This window comes from Watersipora subatra, chromosome 10, assembly GCF_963576615.1.
Source record: "Watersipora subatra chromosome 10, tzWatSuba1.1, whole genome shotgun sequence".
NCBI lineage: Eukaryota > Metazoa > Bryozoa > Gymnolaemata > Cheilostomatida > Watersiporidae > Watersipora > Watersipora subatra.
In genome coordinates this window covers 29011826-29025749 of record NC_088717.1, presented here as the reverse complement: position 1 = coordinate 29025749, position 13924 = coordinate 29011826, and the positions used below count along the sequence as shown (strand labels likewise).

The window sequence follows — 13924 nt, the reverse complement described above, 5'->3', positions numbered from 1 at the left end:
TACGTCTTGTGACAAGCTGTTGTTGCTCGCCGCTCGACGGGGGACAACTACGCAAAAACAACAGCTTGTCAAGACAGGCTACATGGAGAGGTACCAGTATCGTCAAGAGGTACCAGTATCATCAAGAGGTACCAGTATCATCAAGAGGTACCAGTATCAAGAGGTACCAGTATCGAGAGGTACCAGTATCATCGTATTCAAAGTTTTTATGGATGGCTTCCGTTGGAACAGTAACTTTTTTAATACACACACACGCACACACACACTTCTATGGATGAATTGTTATTATCAATTCAACATCTTCAGGAATTTTTATTTTATTTTCTCAGTTCCTATTAATTGTATCATTACCGAATCAGCTTTTACTGTAATCGTAGCAAAACAAACTTTAAGCATAACTGCCACTCATGAACAGCTTTCATTGTTTGTTCATAGGTAATCAGACACACCGATTCCGATTTTGTACTCAAAATAAAGATTGGTCCACTAAACTTTTGTTTTTAAAGGCTTTTTACAGCGATTCAATATCATTGCTGCAAATGAAACAATCGCCACAAGAAGCCCTGCTCATAAATATGCGACGTAGCCTAGCTTTTTACAACTGGAAGTTGGGGATGTTTAGTCCGATCTAGAATGATAGTGATGGGCGTCTTAAAACCCATTATTCTCTAAATTAAGCCTTCAAAATAGTCTCAGCCTTTTCTGAAAGGTAAATACGCTTTAAAGGTAATACCATTTAAATATCATGTAACAAGCTACGAGCAATTTTAAATAGTTCATATATATATATACCTTTCATAAAAAACTGAAATTATTTTAAAGGCTGGATTTAAATAATAATGGGTTTTAAGACACCCATCTCTAATATTCTAAATCGGACTAAACATTCCTAACTTCCGTTCCGGAAAAAGCTAGGTTTCATCACATATTTATGGGCGAAGCTTGTAATGCCGATTGTGTTGTTTTCGAAACGGGTATTGAACCGCTTAAAAGCCTAAATGACTTTGAAGGTTACTGGACCAATCTTTATTTTGAGTACAAAATCGGAATCAGCGTGGCAGATTTACCCTAAAATATACAATTAAAGTTGTACGTGACAGTTATGGTTTAAAACTGATAACTCGACAGTACAGCTTATTAACTGCAAATAACTAACGTCTCTCTAGAATTATATCCTAGATCGGGGTCAGCAACCCGCGGCTTCGGAGCCGCATGCGGCTCTTTCATCGCCTCGCTGAGGCTCCCTTTGACTTTGGAATGTTTTCCTTATTTCACCATATGCCAAGTAATTCATAAAAATATAGAAGTTTTATCACTAGATTTTGTAATATAATTTAAAAAATTGTAATTATGGTGATAAATCAAACATTGTCGCTTGTTATGCCCCATTATTTGTGCACCAATAAAACCACCAAAATTACACCAGCCGGCCCAACACTTTTTGATTTTTTTACCGCGGGTAGGCAAACTATGGCGAATACTAATAAAAGAAGTGAAAGAAGAAAATAGAACATTTAATCCAACGTGGGCTGATTCATTTCCTTTCACTGCTGAGACCAGTTTGCTCAATATGTAAGGATAAATTTGCGAACAACAAATGTCACAAGACACTTTCAGAATAAACACGCAGGCTCTGCAAAAAGATATCTAGATGAGAGAAAAAGGCAGTTTCAGAACTGATGCCTAAGGCTAACTGATGCCTAAGGCTAACTGATGCCTAAGGCTAACTGATGCCTAAGGCTAACTGATGCCTAAGGCTAACTGATGCCTAAGGCTAATTGATGCCTAAGGCTAACTGATGCCTAAGGCTAACTGATGCCTAAGGCTAACTGATTCCTAAGGCTAACTGATGCCTAAGGCTAACTGATGCCTAAGGCTAACTGATGCCTAAGGCTAACTGATGCCTAAGGCTAACTGATGCCTAAGGCTAACTGATGCCTAAGGCTAACTGATGCCTAAGGCTAACTGATGCCTAAGGCTAATTGATGCCTAAGGCTAACTGATGCCTAAGGCTAACTGATGCCTAAGGCTAACTGATGCCTAAGGCTAACTGATGCCTAAGGCTAACTGATGCCTAAGGCTAACTGATGCCTAAGGCTAACTGATGCCTAAGGCTAACTGATGCCTAAGGCTAACTGATGCCTAAGGCTAACTGATGCCTAAGGCTAACTGATGCCTAAGGCTAATTTGAGCACAAATCATTTCAAGAAGTGGCGCAAGTCCGGAAATTAAACTACATATGCTAGTTTTGTGGCCGCTCAAGAAATAATCAAACAAGTAAAGCCGTTCACTGGCAGAGAATATATAAAAGAATCATTCGTTAAGAATGATTCTTTTATACTGATATGATTCTCAGTCGGCTGCAGTTAGAATTTAAGTTCGGCGTTTTGTTAAAAGAAGGACTGAATCAACCAAGAAGATGCAATTTTTTGAAAATAACCTTAAAAACAAAGTAGTATTTTCACATTACGTTCAAGTCATTATTAGCTATTTTATTGTTCTTTGCAAAAGTGTAACTTTGTTTTCTCAGCAGTTAAATCATTATACATGCCACACTTTTGTTTTATGGCCTAAACATTGGAAAAAAGCATTAAAGCTAAACAAAAACTTTACATGAAGTTGTTTTTTAACTTAAAATATCAAAGAGGGTTTGTGGCTCCCGCTGCGTTCTTTCCTGTCAAAAACGGGTCCAAATAGCTCTTTGAGTGGAAAAGGTTGCAGACCCCTGGCCTAGATAGAATATCAGTGTGCCATTTCCTCAAACACCTTACACCCGAACAAAACATCCTGTTAGATGACTTTTAATTTGACAGCCCACAAGGACAGCATTAATGCATAGCCTCACACTAGCAGTATTTAGAGCATGTATTTAACATACCTGCCTGCAGGTCTATTTACCGGATTAGATGATTAGATAGACATCTGTTATCGCATAAGTCGCTCTTATGGCTGCCATTCTTTCTATAAATAGCTACCTTCTAACAAACAATCTCTAAACTTTAACTAACGACTGGAATATAAGAGAATCGTCACGGCTGGAGAATATAAAAAATATTGAATACTTGTTTTGATGCAAAAGGTTTACAATGTTTGGCAGAGCTCTGTTGAAGCTAAATTTGTCTCCATGTAAAAGTACAGGCCATGACAGCCATACATGCCAATTTTTTCATTTGTTCTGACCGAAATCACGAAGCGAACGAAAAACACAAAATTATTCGGCCGAAATTCACAGAATCATCAGAGCTGCGCATGTACAATGAAATCGTCGACAAAACACTTTTAATTGGCTAAACAAATTATTAGCGAGTGCGATTTTAGCAGCCTTCGCTATTGGTATATTTCAAGACACGTATTACAACAATAAAAGTACCAGTGCAATTCAACATAGTACATACGATGCAATTGATTAGATTGCGCTATTGTTGGCTTTTTATCGTTCGGACACAATGGCTACGAATCGTTTCTTTTTTAATAATAACAATTTTTATTTAGCAACGAAAGTTCCGTTGTAGAAAGAGTTGCTATCTTTAGCGCGACCAAGTCAATTGCATCGAATTTACTATGACGAATCGCGATAAGATTTTTCTTGCGTGCTGCGTTGTGCCTCGGACTATATAAATTGCGAAAGCTGCTAGAATTGTGCTCGCTTATAATTTGTTTAGCCAATTAAAAGTGTTTTGTCGCCGATTTCGGTGTGCATGCACAGCTTTGAAAATTCTGGTAATTCCGGCCAAATACCTCTGTGTTTTTCGTTCATTTCGTGACTTCGGTGACATTTCAGACTTCGATTACGACAGGCATACATTGGTGATAAATTGGTGATAACGAAAAACACTGCGAGCACCATAGTTTAGATCCTTTTTAGGTAAAAGTTTTTAGATCAAAACATCGACACTTTACGAGTTTAAAACTATAATGGAAATGGTTTGAGGCCGTTTAAAAATTTAAAACTGTAAAAGGATGGGTTTGTGATAGTTTTTCAAAGTAAAGATGATGTATCATATATTGAAAAACATCGACAAAAATAAACTTGCTCTACCAAGGAGCGCTGAATATCATGCCGCTAAAAATTCTTCCAACATCCAGAAAGACATTTCTAATCAAATAATAGAGTACACAGACAGATGATCATTTTACAGCTTAGAGTACCTACAGCTGCTAACAGCTTAACTGCAGCTTTAAGATTGTGATCAAACCTACTTAATTCGCAAGTGAATGACTGACCATGACATCTAGCCATCATTGTGAGCCAGCTCACAGCTGAAAGTTGGACATTAACCCTAAAGCATCGTACATATTGAGCGGATGTGTAGCATATTGCCTGCAGCTGAAGTCAGTAGTCAGTCAGCTGATATACATGTAATTACTTTATACTCATTATCCCAAAGACCCACTCTTTCTTTACTAGTTGATTAATGAATTTTACGCAGAAGTACACATCATTTACTGACAGAACATAACGGGCTTACAAGACTGGAAACTCAGCCAAGTAAACGAGAAAAAAATCAATTCAAAACCGATTTGTGATAAGAGACTTGGTCCCAGGAGAACGATCGAAGCAGGAAACAGCTAAGCTTGTGCCAGCAAGCAAAGCAAAAGTGGCAGCAATTTATGACTTGTCTAGCTAATCAATAAAAGGTCATCGATTTTTGGGGCTCCAAATGCTTCTGTGATGGGCCTGTACCAAAGTCAGCAACTATATACTAAACAGGTGGACAGTCTCACAAGCAGCTGACAATTCGATGGAAATGTTTTAGCCGGTAATGACAGGAAGACTAGTTTAATTGCACACAGCGGCCACAAACATGAACAGAGTCAATCTGTAAACTGACAAATGATCCAAGCCAGTTTCAGTGGTTAGATGATTGTAAATTGTCCTGACAGTTGTTTTTCCTAAGTGAATAATGTCTGCATATCTAAAAGACTGAAGCTCGCTTATATCAGATGTCTGACCTTCTAGTTTTGTCAAACAGCCCAGCTAGTACACAATTATTTAGATATTATTATTAGTTAATAAAGAGTAATATTTCTTTTAAGTCACTGCGGTAACTTCTTTGAGGTTTTCTCAAATGTTTGAAACTTCCTTATCCTAGCAGTATAAACTCAGTCAGTTTTGACAGCTTTAGCCCTCACTTCTCAAAATAGCATTTAGTAAAATATATGTAACAGCACTTAGGAATGAAACAGAGTAATTTTTTCAAAGAGTTGTACTAAAAAAATTGATAGAACATTAAATCATACCAAGTTTCTGTATCCTTTTTTTACAACAAACTGCAACCGGTTATATATTCCTCAGAAATGCCTCAGGTAATAGTAAGCAGTCTTATACTTTTGGAGATGGCTGTACATTAATCTGGTTGAACCAATGTGAGAAGACATTAGCAATGGTAGGCTACTGAAAAGTGTACCAAATATGATGAGAGAATCTAAACTTCAACAAGTCCAGAAGAGTACTACTTAACAATTTCAACAAGTCCAGAACAGTATTACTTAACAACTTCAACAAGTCCTGAACAGTACTACTTGACAATTTCAACAAGTCCTGAACAGTACTGCTTGACAATTTCAACAAGTCCTGAACAGTACTGCTTAACAATTTCAACAAGTCCTGAACAGTACTACTTAACAACTTCAACAAGTCCTGAACAGTACGACTTAACAACTTCAACAAGACAAAATTTTGTAACCATGTATGTTATTACTTTTCAATTTGCTGCAAATGAGGGTAATAGTAATAATAATAAGGGTAATAGTAATAATAATAATGAGGGTAATAATAATAATAATAATGAGGGTAATAATAATAATAATGAGGGTAATAGTAATAATAATAAGGGTAATAGTAATAATAATGAGGGTAATAGTAATAATAATAACGAGGGTAATAGTAATAATAATAAGGGTAATAGTAATAATAATAAGGGTAATAGTAATAATAATAATGGTATTTAATAATAATAAGAGAATTACAAAGACTCAACAGAGTCCCAAAAACTAAATATTATGAATATTTCTAACAAGACTTCAAGTTTAAAACCAAAAGAAACTCCTAACAAGTATTACATGCCAGAAAGCTTTTAATAAAACTCATTCTAAAACTACTCAACCATAGCTTTGCTTCCGCAAGTGAAGATTAATCCATCTGAAAATAAATATCATCTAAAACAGCTACCAAAGCTGTTTTCCAGTCTATTAACCATTTGGCTAGGTAAAAGCTCCACAAAAACATTGGAAAAACTGTGTAACATATTTTCGAAAATTCAATAAAATCGGTATTCTATGAACATACATAGCTCAAACTGAAATTTATTTTTATTAACAAAATCTTTTGTACATAAATATTTGTTTATTTATGTACTACTACAAAAAAGCTACGACTATGTACAATTGTTTACGTATGAAATGCTTAGAAGCATTCATTTTGGCAGAGTTCAACGCCACAGCGCAGCTAACGCAAATAGCAATCGTCATCGTCCGAGCTACCATAACAATCACTTTTCTCTGTATATTCGAAGTCTTCAGAGTTTACATCGCTAACATCATCTGAATTACTATCATACTGATAAGACAAAAGATCACTAATGATCCAGGATCAAATAAATTATTCTTTTTTCATTTTGAATGTCGAGTCGTAAATTGACTGGTTTTTCCAACTTCCATTTTTTCAAAAGAGTCGCGATTTATTCAGCTTTTAGCACAAAGCAACGCCTCTCAGATAACCGTTTCACATTGTAATTCATCGACTAACATCTTGTCGATAATATTTAAGATTTACTAGCCTTCATATCCTTTGTTTATTGTTACTAGGCGACAGCTTTATAAATGTCTACCGAAAGCGACAGAAAAGTCGTTTCCCACGGAACCGATAAACAACATTTTGGTCGTTTCCCCAGCCAAAGGGTTAAACCTGTGGCAAAAAAATTAGCTCTTTCACCTTCTCCTTAACATTTATTACGGAAAGGTCACTATGTTATTAGCTTGGTTTAATCTACTGTTTAAAATGGTACTTATATTGAGCAATTATTTTTGGAAATTGTAGCATACAGCAAGTGAGCTATGAATCTCAAGTGAATAACAACGAACATGGCCTCCTTCTACTACAAAAACATTTAATTATCACGAAAGAAATTCTTTTTCACAATCTAAAGTGACTCATCTTGTCATTTTAGTTAGCTAATGCTTAGCTATAAAATACAGCATAAGAATTACTGCATTATAAACAATCTGGGGTGATTTATGTCAACTCGTCAAACTAAACTTATGGGTTATTTCAAAAATCTCATATATGGGTATAAAGCTTTCAGATAATTCGGACCATTGCCTTGTCATGCGCAATTAACATTAATATAATCGTTGAATGTTTTGTATACATAGTTGGGAAATAAGAATCTAGCTGTCACATCCAAATATTTAGGTTGATCACTGAAGACCCCTGAATGAAACAGGTTGCATGAGTGAGAAGCTAAAATAATTATCAGTGAGAATAAAAGGTCACACCAGTTGAACAAACATTAATATTTCCTGGAATAAAAACATTTTTATTTGACAAATTATAGTATTAACAAGATATTTTCAGGTCCGGAATGTATTAATTCAGTTTCGATTATTTTAAATCGAATTAACTCAAATGACTGACGAGTTGATTAATATTCGAGCTTGATCACAGAACAGGTTATACTCGTAACTTGAGGTTTGATCCTATTGGTGTTTATTGCATCTCCAAAAAGAAAATGCTGTATTTCCAGTACACACATCATTATGCTTCATGATTACCTATGATGCAGAACCCAAAAAACTGAGGTTATTTAGTATAATCTATTTGATTCAACTGTACAATATGTTGGCTTGTCAGAATTTATTCAGCACTCTCTTAAAATGTTTTAGATTAAACTATCCATGCTAGTTTGTGCAATAATAGTAATAGAAAAGACCGTAAAACTTCAAGGATTCGTATTTACATTATTAAAAAAGGGTATCGGCTCATTTCCAATACATTTAAAAAATGCACTTTAACAAAGCTTAAAGAAATAGAACTGATTTGACTGAAAAGCAAAAAAATCCTAAACAATTGGCCAACTCATTGGCTTTCATAGTTTGATATGTTGGCAAAAATGCTTTTGTGTTACTGCCAGTGTAATGTTATGATTTGTGACATGTTCAACATTTTGCAACTTTGTTTTTTGCTGGCAATTACAAGGTACAGAAAATTTATAAATTCAACACTTTGACATAAATAGTATTGTCCTCAGGCCTGCCAACTCTCACGCATTGGACACGAGACTCACGCAATCACCCCAAAGAAAAAATGAAAATGTGTGAGATTTTTGTTCCAATTTCCTATATGCTATTATTGATACATCAATTGCCCCAAAATCAAATCTCAAGCATTGCCCCACTCTTGGGTTGGCAGGCCTGCTCGCGCATTGGGCGTGAGACTCACGCAATTGTTAGGTATCAATCTGGACCGATGTCACGTAACTAAATTAGTAATTAACTATATTCTATCTACTACATTTTTGTATGCATGTACTATTCTTACATTACATTTTACTTGCTAATAGTTTCGGCTTCGGCCAATCATATTCATTGTTACAATCATTATTATCATCAACTTCTTGTTTTTCTGTTCAACTCGATATACAGCCAATATTGTACATGTAGATTTAAACACCAAATATTATCTCGCAGAACCTGCATATTTTATTGACATCTAACTATAAGAAATTACAGATGACAACACCAAAGTATAACTCAACAGCAATCATACCAAAGAAAAAAATAATGAGAAATGGGTGAGATTTTTGCCCCAATTTCCACAACTTTATATATACTATCATTGATACATCAATTGCCCCAAAACCAAATCTGAAGCATTGCCCCAGTGTTGTGTTGGCAGGCCTGAATGTCCTCAACCATCATACCTGCCAACTCTCACGCATTGGGCGTGAGACTCACGCAATCACCCAAAGAAAAAATAAACATGCGTGAGATTTTTGCCCCAATTTCCATAATTTTATATATACTATCATTGATACATCAATTGCCCCAAAACCAAATCTCACGCATTGCCCCACTCTTGGATTGGCAGGTCTGTCAACCATTAAACTTAAACAGTCTGGAGTAAACGTAAATAATAGTTAACAATCAAACCAAATAAATGTAATGTTATTGTTTTTTACTCCGACCAGTAAACCACACTATTACCAAAATTTTGGGGATTCATAAAAGTTTTTGATTGCGCAAGAGCGATGCTCGCTAAAAGGCGCAATCGACAAACAACCAAATCTACGGGTCTATACTTGTGAGTCAAGTTATTTTATGCTGTGAGCCAATTAAACCAATATTTTACATACACGTTGAAATTATCCACTAAACTATCCGTTTTGCATATTTTATTAAAAGCTTAAAAGATAGACTGATAGACAGACCTGCCAACCCAAGAGTGGGGCAATGCGTGAGAATTGGTTTTGGGGCAATTGATGTATCAATGATAGTATATATAAAATTATGGAAATTGGGGCAAAAATCTCACGCATTTTCATTTTTTCTTTGGGGTGATTGCGTGAGTCTCACGCCCAAAGCGTGAGAGTTGGCAGGTATGCTGATAGAGCATTTACGCTAAGAAGCTCGTCCCCAATACAATATAATCAAATATATACAGTATACACCCATTCAGTTTATTGTCTTATAAGCGCTTTTAAAAGACTACTTCTTTGTATTGATAATACAACAGTAAGTAAATTCAGGCGACGCAAAACTAATGTCTCGAACTGATTCAACCAAAGCGTAAAGCCAGTAGTCGACAAAAGTACTTACGACAACAACTTTGTACGGTTGTATCAATTACGTTAAATTGTTAATGATTTAGTACATGCCTGATTGACTATCCGAAATGTAAATTTCTTCAAAGATCAGATTCGCGTTATATGATCAACTTCACAAAACACTGAAACAGCTAGCAATTGAACCTTAGTAGTAGCGATGAATACTAGCGTTTCGGGCATAAGCTCCGTCAAATAACACGATCGATCACGTCTCTGACATCTAGCGACCTTAATTGGTGTTTACTATTACAGACTGGTGCGCCATTTGCCGGTATTTGCCAATGGCAGGGGAGATAATGATGACTAGAATAGTACAGTATAGGTAGTGTCAGGGTTTGAAGCAATAGATGACCAAAAGTCAAAAGAAATAGTAAATTGTGGGATCACTTAATACCACAACTGCTGCAAAACATTGCAGCAAGCACTGTGATGCATCAATAAGCAGACATGAAATTTATGGCAATTGCTATGCTGCTGGAGCTATCAAGCATGGGAGTTGTCCAACCATTACAGCCTATGCAAAGCAATTATAAGGGACATCAGTTGGATTGGGAGTTGTCTGACCATTATAATGAAGAGCTTGAATAATGAATGAAAAACAGCATAAAATTGTTACTAAATCACGATTATTATTGATCAACACCACTTAATATGAAAAAGACTAACTGGCTACAACAATTATTAATGGATATTCAGTGAAGCAAACAACTCTACAGAGTATCAGGCAAAAATGGAGGTATATCGCCAATATTACAGGAGCCAGCCAAATTTATGACTTGTTGGAGCGAAGAAGCAGCCGGCGTGCACCAGATCAGCAACCAGCCATCAGTGAAAGAATCATTTACAACACTTTATTTAGTACATTTAGTTATAGTTTATAACATCATTATAGTCTAGAAAATGTTGTATTGTAGAGCAGTAGAAAACTATAGCATAATTATTCATTAACGCAGATATTGTATTTTATGAGAAAATATTGACGAAATGATTGTAAAAAGAATGGCATAATATGATAATAGTTTCTCTTACTTCATATAAATTAACTAGCTAGTAGCGTCTTAGGACGAGAATTACTGTAAAATTAATTTTATAATGCTGCCACTGTTCGTTTTTGAGTTATGGCCAGTTTTGTACAATTTGTTACCGGACTTAGAATATTTTTCACTTCTCGTTCGCTTGTCATCATGGAATCCCAACCACAGTAAGGAATTTTAGCTCACCGCAAGGAATCTGAAATAGAAATTACACAAAAGCTTACGTAAAGACCGCAAGTAAAACACAACCAACCAATGACATGCGACAATGGCTCAAGGTCAAGTATAAAAGAGGGGCAAAATCAAGAGAAGAGCAGGAGAAGCTGGCAGCGAGCCAGGCAGGAGCGAGGAGAAGCTGGCAGCGAGCCAGGCAGGAGCGAGGAGAAGCTGGCAGCGAGCCAGGCAGGAGCGAGGAGAAGCTGGCAGCGAGCCAGGCAGGAGCGAGGAGAAGCTGGCAGCGAGCCAGGCAGGAGCGAGGAGAAGCTGGCAGCGAGCCAGACGGCAAAGGGGTGCCGCAAAGAAGAGCCAAGATAGGAGGATTAACATAAGCCCAAGATAGCCAAGGAGCCAGCAGCAACCAGCTTGCCGAGGATAGACTCAACAAACACGATTCACCCAAAAAAGATGTGGCAAGCCAGGAAGCCATAAAGCCACCCCTGTTTACAGAAAGAGCTACTGCTACACGCCTAACAGATACGTACTCATTTAACCTAGAAAAGGGCCATAACAAGATAGGATACACAGCATATTGTTATTTTTGCTTGAGGTAATGAGTCTTGACAGTATAATTGTTATTTTGACCTTTAACGAAAATAGAGTTCACAGATCCGTAGAAACAAACTACTGGTGTGTTATTGTCGATTATAAGATAATTATCTGCAGACAATTGTAGATCTCACAATCCTAACACTACTTGTTGTGAGCATTGATACTTGGGTTCATTATCGGCAACAGTGTGATACTGTCAAACTGATTTCAAGGAAAATTATAGCAGTACCCATCCCCATTGATTGATTTGTTGGCTCAATTTTGCTTTATTGCAACGGTTTGATTTTTGTGGGGGCAGAAGTGCCACTTTGTCTGCGGTCAAAATTTGTCTTGGGAGAAGTTGAACTCAAGGTCCAGAGGCTAACTATTACACATAGAACCATAGAACCATTGTAGTATTTCACTCAAAGGAAACTCTCAAAAACAATACATTTTATATGGTATCAGGACACTTACCCCCTGGTCACTTACCCCCCCCCCCCTCCGGCCATATACCCCCGGTCATTTACCCCCTGGTCACATACCCCCCTAGGCTATATACCCCCAGGTCAATTACCCCCAGGCCAATTACCCCCTTCCCATGATATCTTTGAAGAGTTTCCACTAAGCACTAATTTTAAGTGCAATACCCTTGATCATAAATTAGGTATGTTGAAATTTAACTTGTAAGATATTTAGACAATTGTTTTTTGATTCCATGAGTACAGATGTCAACCAAGAATGGGTTGCATAATAGAGCTGCTCAAAGTACATATCAAAGGTGCTCAATACCCTTGATCCTTGGTTGGATTCTTTGAAGCAGAACTTGCAAAGAACTAAAACAGTTAAAGCATGGATATACAAGTTGAAAAATGTATTGTACCACTAGTATCATAAAATTTATCATGGAGCTCATTACTAGTACTAAAGGTGGTTCGAAGTTAGTGTATGAAGGATTCGTATATGTGAAGCAGAAATATTTAGCAAATGGATTTGTGTCATATGAGTGTGAAATGAGACGGAATGCTAAAACTTTGCAAAGCTAAATTGAAACTGAAGGGTGAAGAAGTTATTGGGATGACTAACGAACACACACACATCGTTTCTACTGGTCGTTCAGAGACTCTGGAACTGTGTCAGTCAGTTAAAAGACGTGCACTACACGTCTTCTACAGAAGCTTCTACACATATCCCAGCCATTCGCACTATACGCAGAGGAATACGCAGATATCGCCAGCATGCAAGCAACCCACACCCAGTTCCCCAGACCTCTGAGGAAATTGTCATTTCTGAAGAATACAAAGTAACATCATGTGGAGAAGATTTAAATGTAAATGTTATGTAAATTAAGATTTAAAACTAAATGTCCATTCATGTACATGTTTTGCAAATACATGTAAATAATGGTCTATTTGTATTAAAATACAATTTCGTGATTAGTTTGTAAATAAATGCATTTATTTTTAAGTGTCCTTTTAATTATTAATTATTAACTACTAATTAAACCATGACAAATTAGCAAGTCGTTCATGTGATTTAAACCCAAACTTGACTGATTTAAGTTAAACTGTATTGTGTGTTATGGGGGGGGGTAATTGACCTGGGGGTAATTGACCTGGGTGGTACATAGCCTAGGGGGTATGTGACCAGGGGGTAAATGACCTAAAATCATTTTATATTACTATTTAAGTATGAAATAATCATTACAACAATTATTATAACAAAGAAACAAAACTATTATTATATTCATATATTAATTCAATTTTAAATATTCTTTTATTTGAAACAAATTTCTCTCTTGACAGTAGCATGTAAGTTATTGTTGGAGTATCTGGAAACGGAAAATGAAATTTAGTCGAAAAACTAAGGTTTGAAACCGTTGTTGTCGACATGCTATTTGTCAAATTCGCATACTACATGTATTAGTCAAAATTGAAGACTATTTTGGTCGAAAAACTTTCGCGAAAAATGTTATTTTTTCAAGAGAGCACAACTCTGAGTACAAATAAGCCGATTGCAGTTACAGTACTGCCATCTTTTGATTTTTGTAGTTGCTAGTTGATACGATTATCAGGGTTGTGACTCATTAAAACTGTGTTGAGTCAATGTGCACTAGCAACAATCTTGTCGCATCTACAGCTGCACAATGGGCAGTAGGCGATTCTCCCTTACATCAATGACATAACCCACCACTGATTAAAGGGGGGGGGTTGTATATCATTGCTTGCACAGACCTGCCTACTCTCATGCATTGCGCGTGAGACTCACACAATCACCCCAAAGAAAAAATGAAAATGTGTGAGAAATGCGTGAGATTTT

General features: G+C 36.4%; 1 protein-coding gene across 1 annotated transcript in view; it reads right to left on the bottom strand.

Annotated features, from left to right (window-relative positions):
* LOC137407360 (GTPase-activating protein skywalker-like) overlaps positions 1-10011 on the bottom strand; it is a 70103-nt gene extending 60092 nt beyond the window's left edge. The window contains exon 1 of the mRNA XM_068093991.1: positions 9876-10011. The gene's annotated coding sequence lies outside the window, so the exon portion shown is untranslated. The remainder of the gene's footprint in view (positions 1-9875) is intronic.
* Between the last annotated feature and the right edge of the window lie 3913 nt (positions 10012-13924).